This window comes from Bubalus bubalis, chromosome 6, assembly GCF_019923935.1.
Source record: "Bubalus bubalis isolate 160015118507 breed Murrah chromosome 6, NDDB_SH_1, whole genome shotgun sequence".
Lineage (NCBI taxonomy): Eukaryota > Metazoa > Chordata > Mammalia > Artiodactyla > Bovidae > Bubalus > Bubalus bubalis.
The window spans coordinates 104,473,599-104,479,619 of NC_059162.1; positions in this window are offsets into that span (position 1 = coordinate 104,473,599).

Below are 6,021 nucleotides of genomic sequence, written 5' to 3' on the forward strand. Positions count from 1 at the left end.
GGCTCATAGTAAGTGCTCAATAATCCTAGCACTTTTTATTACTGTAGGTGTTAGCTTCCCTCCCTGTTTGTCCCAGGTCACATTGTCCCACCTGCTGTCGCCACACACATGATGGTGTCCATTCACACACTCGGGCTTGCTCGAAGGCACACCTGTCTATGTCCTCACACATGTGTCCCAATTACATAGACCCTCAAGTTCCTGTGGTCCCAACCCCAGGGCTCTCTTCCTCTCCCTTCCCCTCCCCCACAACTGCCCTCAAGCTCCCAATTACCCTCCCTACTACTCCCACATTCATTTCTGCTCACAGACAAGCCCCCACTTGCTCATCCTCACTCTCCTCCCCCTTCCACACACAGGCACGTTTGTTTCTGCTCACACCTTCCCTTGGACTTAACGCACTTGCATTCCAGTGCACACACTCAGGCACACTCAGACGCCTGCTTTACCGGGTCAGCTCATACTTGGATCACGAAACTTGTGTACATACATACACCAAACAATCCCAGGGCATGTCTCGTACCTCAGCGGGTCCATCCCTCCCAGCGATGAGCACGTACTACCCAGCTCTCCTAAGGCACACTGCCCTTGGCAGATCCCTTCTCAGGCCACACAGTGACACTCCTGTCACCCCCACAGGACTGTGTCTTCCCAGCTGCTTCCCCTCCTCCAGTCTTAGCTCCCCATGCCCTCCCAGCTCTCAGAATAGCCCCTGCGTCTGTGGCCACCGCCACCTTCACCGCTGCCACTGCTGAGCTGTCAGGGCCCGCCGGAGCCTGCTTCCCCAGCGCAGTGCCAGCTGTCCCGGCTCACTCAGGGCAAGTGAGGACAGAAGGGCAGGCTTCGCTGAGGTCTGACGGGCATAGCTGCTCTGCACCCCTGGAAACCCCCTTCCAGAACCCACCTAGAAGACAGTCAGCTCTCTGGAACCCACTGCCACTCGCCCAGCACATTCCCAGTCCCTGAAGGATTTTGCCCGTGTCCCTTTTTATCCTCAAGAGCCTAGAGAGGACTGCCTCCCCTTCGTGGCTCAGAGAAGCTGAGGTCTGGGGAGGAAGGAGTTTGGTCAAAGCAGAGCAGAGAGTTGGGAGCAGAGCCAGACCAGGACCAGCCCTTCCTAGCCTTTCCTGGGGGACCCCCTCCTAAACCACACAGTTATCAAGAACTGCCCCCTGTCCCCGCCTGCTGGTGCTGAGCAGAGCCTGGTTGACATCTGATGCCGCAGTTGTCAGGAAAAGAGAATTGCGCAGGGGTGATGTCTGGGGGCGCCTCTGGAGGGGAGGGGCTGGTGCCCAGCTGAGGCCTCCAGGGGTGGAAGGGGGAGAGTCTGCAGGAGCCAGAGGGGACATCAGGACAGCTGGGAGAGCCTCCAGGGCAGGCCCGGGCCTGGCCCAGGACCACGTCAGAGAGTGGGTGGGGCTGAGCTGAGGCTGTGTGGCTGAGGGGGGCAGCACAGCAGGGCAGGGCTTTGTGACAAGACCAAGGCTCCTGCAGTTGCCTCCACAGTGCTGGCCTGGGACAGAGAGTCCTGCTGGCTTTAGGGAGGCGACTTAGACCAGCTCAATGCCCCCAAACATGAGCCTCCAACCAAGAGGACCTTGTGTCCTCCTGGGCCAGGGAGCTGGACCACCACCGACAGTGGCAGAGAAATAGTGCTGAAGTGAACTACTCTTATAGGTCAAACCTGTCCCACCCACTATCCCCCTTCAATCCTGTATCCTTATCCCCATCAATTTTTTTAATTTATTTTTTATTGAAGGATAATTGCTTTATAGAATTTTGTTGTTTTCTGTCAAACCTCAACATGAATCATCCATAGGTGTGTGTGTGTGTGTGTATATATATATATATATAGGCATCTGTTCAGTGCCAGCCCCTGCAGAGACCCTGCCAAGCATGATAATCCTTGGGGGCAAGAACTCTGTCTATCTTGTTCGCAGCTGTACCCCCAGGACCCAGAGCAGGGGCTGGCACAGAGACATTCAATAAGCATTTGCTGGATGACAGGATAAACTCATTTTGTTCTCACAAGCACCTGAGAGGCAGACACTGTTACTCCCATTCTCTAGATGAAGAAAATGAAGCTCAGAGAAGGGAAGTGAGTAGCCTGCTTTCCTGGAACTCAAACTGGAGCCTGGGTTTGCTCCTCACCAAGCACTAGAGACAAGGGAAAACTGAGCTTTGAGGCCAATCGTTTCCCTTCTCTGAGCCTCACTTTCCTCATCTGTGAAATGGGACTATATTTACATGATGGGGATGATTAAGTCCATCTGTGTAAAGTCAAATGTCAGACAAATGTATGCTCCTTTCATCCTTCTCCTCCTTGAGTTAGCCCTGATAGTCTAAACTTCCACACAGCCACACCTGGGACACATGATGATTGCAAGTCTCCCTTCTTTCTGTACAACAGGAAGGAGGTGTATTTCTTTGCTGGGGCTGCTGCAACAAAGTGCCGAAGTGGCTTAAAAGAACAGGAATTTATTGTCTCACAGCTCTGGAGACTAGCAGTCTGAAATCAAGATGCTGGCAGGGCCACACTCTCTCTGAAGGCTCTGGGGGTGAGTCCTTCTTCGCCTCTTCCTGCTTCTGGGGCTTGCTGGTGATCCTGGCAGTCCTTGTCATATAGACACATCACTCCAGTCTCTCCCTCTGTCTTCACACAGCAGTCTTTCCCGTCCCTTCTCCCCGTCTTCACATGGCGTTGTCCTGTCTGGGTCTGTCTCCTCCTTATGATGACACCAGCCACACTGGATTTAGGGTCCACCCTACTCCACTATGACCTAATCTTAACTAATTGCATCTGCAAAGACTTTGTTTCAAAAAAAAAAAAAAATCCAAAGCTAAGGTTTCATGAAGAGCGTAAACGTTGGGGGTGGGGAACAGTATTCACCCACTACAAGAAGTGTACTAGAAAAGGTGGGGGGTTTGGAGACCTGCAGAAATGGCTTCAAATTCTGCCTCTTTCACCAGGAGGCTGGACTGTAGACTGCGCCAAGTCTTGTTTCTTACCATGTAGAGTGAGGACAGCAACTCTGACCTCCCAGGGATGTTGAAAGGAAAAGATGAAGTGGGGATTTGACCGCAGTGCCCGGCAGAAGACCCCAGCATCTCACTGTGGCCTCGCTGCACGGGCTGGCCCTCCTGCCCCCGTGGCCTTCCTCGGGATTGTCCTGGCTTGGCCTGTCATCTTCCTGACCCAGTGATCCAAGCAGATCACTGGGCGACAATGTTCTGCTCCTCACTGCTCTGTTCCTCAGAGCCTCTGTTATCTGATCAAACATGTGAGAGGCCTGCATCAGATGATCTCGAAGGTTCCATTGGAAGCCAACGTTCACAGTGCCTTGATATCTCCTCACAAAATGCTAAAGTCATCTGGAATTCTATAGAGCCATGGCTGGTCAGAGAAGGAGTCCTAGAGAAAGGAATGAGGTTTCTAGGACCTTCCAACTGCCCCCCTCTCACCAGGGCCCCCGAGGCCCATCAGGCTGTGGAGGCAGCAGACTTCCCAAGCCAGTGAGCCTCTGCCTGTGAGGAGCCCCCAGACATTCACCCAGAGCCCCCTAGGTTGGCTGCTTCTGACCTCGGCTGCAGCCCCAGCCCCAGCCCTGGAGGACAGGGAGCTGTGGACACAGGCAGTGAATGCCAGCTCCATCATGGACTCCCTATGGGACCTGGGCCTGGTCCCGTACCTCAGTTTCCCCACCTGCAAAATGGAGATGCACCTACCACCAGAGTGGGCAGGAGAATGAAAGATGACATGGAGAAGGAGCTGCATAACCTCCGGGGCATTGTAAGGAAGTCTCTCTCTGTGGCCTTCAGCATGGCCTTGCCCTCTGTCTCCTGGGCCCATCACTGCCTCCCCAGCCGTACTCTCAGACTGAGGCCCCTCTGGAATGAAGCATGCTGGGAAGAAAGGCCATGGACTCCCAGCAAGTTAGAATAGTGACAGCAACCAGCCCCACTGATGTGCCAGCTAATAGGAGGAGGGGGGAGGCTAAGTATCAGAAGGCCTCCTGTGTGCCAGGCACTGGGCTGTATGCACCTGCTCATTTCATCCTGATGGCCTCACTCTGGAGCCTTTGGTGCTATTCCCATTTTACAGATGGGGACACTGAGGGCATCTGCTGAGGAAATTGAGGCAGTATCTGCTGGAGAAAACTTACGGGTTGTGAGTATGATAACAATAATAATATTTAATAAACATCACCCTCATCATCACCATCATTATTATCAAGTGCTTCCTTATCTTCCTTATTTATCAAGTATAGCCTCTATGCTAATTGATTCCATGGTTCTCTCTTGATCCTTAATTAATCCTAAGAGGTTGGCATTATTTTAGCGGGGGCAGCGGAGGCTCAGAGAAGTCAAGTAACTTCCTCCAGGTCACAGAGCAAAGAGCCAAGCCAGAGTTTTCCAGCCCCAAAGCTGATGCTTTCCCCACTGCAACTGTTTTCTCTCACCTGGTTGCTGCCTGCATAGGTGAGTGATGTCACATGGGTGGTACAGACTGCCCAAGCCAAGTGTGGCCACCACGGCAGCAGATGGGATAGGCCATCACCTGCAGCCATGTTTTGTGAAACGTGTTCAGTCCACACTCTTAATTTCTACTTATTTTTTGGCCATACTCCATGTAGCATGTGGGATCTTATTTCCCTGATGAAGGATCAAATCCTATGCCCCATGTAACAGAAGTCTTAACCACTGGATCACCAGGGAAATTCTTTAATTTTTACTTTTTAATCATTGTAATGTGATACTTAGATAAGAGTAAGTGAGAACAAGTCAAAAATGTGGTCCATGCAAATGATAAAGCTTTCCTAAGCTCTCATCACCCAGCTTCCACGAGATGGCCCCTTCAGGTGGCCTGGCCGTCCCATGCCCAGCACCCTGAGACCTGGGTTTAGCCCCAGTCTGCCTTGCAACTTTGTCTCTACTGGTCCTCTGGGCGCTCTGCAGGGCCTGAGCACGGCCTACATGATGTGGCTGTAGGCACAGGCCAGCTGACTGTATCCATGTTCTCCGCACCTGTCTTTCAGAGGCCTCCTCGCCCAGTAGAGGAACCTAATGCCGTACACACTTGACCCAGGCCTGGCTGCCTTCTGCTTCTTCTGAGCCTTCATTTTATCTCCTGGCCTCTCCTTTATAGCACAGCATGAAAAGAGCACAAGAGCTGAGCCCAACAGCCCTGGGTTAGTGTCCCGGTGGTGACCTCGGGTGCTTCTCCCTGAGCCTCAGTTCCTCAGGCATAAGGCAAATTTGGCAACATCTACTTCACAGAACTACTGTGAGAATGGTGATAATAACGACAAAGATAATAATATTTATCAAGGGTCTGACAAGGGCTAGCTCCATGCTAAGTGATTCCATGGCTCTCTTTGATTATTCATCAACTGGAGAGGTTGCTTTCATTGTCATCCTCATCTCACAGGTGAAGACGTAGTAACAAGTTTCTGGCACATAGGAGGCACTTGACAAGTACTAGCTCTGTCTCACAGCGTTGTTTTTTTTTAAAACGGGTGAAATTCATAAACTAAAGCAGCTACACTCAAGTCGTACCAGGGTACACAACCATTGTTCCCACTTGGGATATCTATATGTGTCCAGCTTGCTGTGCAACTCCTGCTTGGCAAACGTCACGTCCAGGCTGCTTCCTTGTTCTGAAATACACCATCCCAGGTCAGCTTAGCTGAACCTGTGAAGAGGGTGTGCTGGGATCAGGAGCCGTGGTCCCAGGGCCAGCCCTGCCAGCGTTTCTTTGAACTTGTCTGCACCGCAGTTGCTTTGCTTGTGTCTCAGAGCGGGGTAGCTGGAAAGGAGTGGCGGACAGTAGATGCTCCGAAACTGTTGGTCCACAGCCTCTCCATCCAGCTTAGTCATGTGAATGAGTCAGAGTTAAAGATCAAGCCCAAATCCCGACCAGCCCAATATACAGGAGAACCATAAACCCGGGAACCAACCAAGGGTCAGGTGTGGAGAGGAGGCAACATGGGCGTCACTGATGGGGCTGAGCAGGCCCCCTGT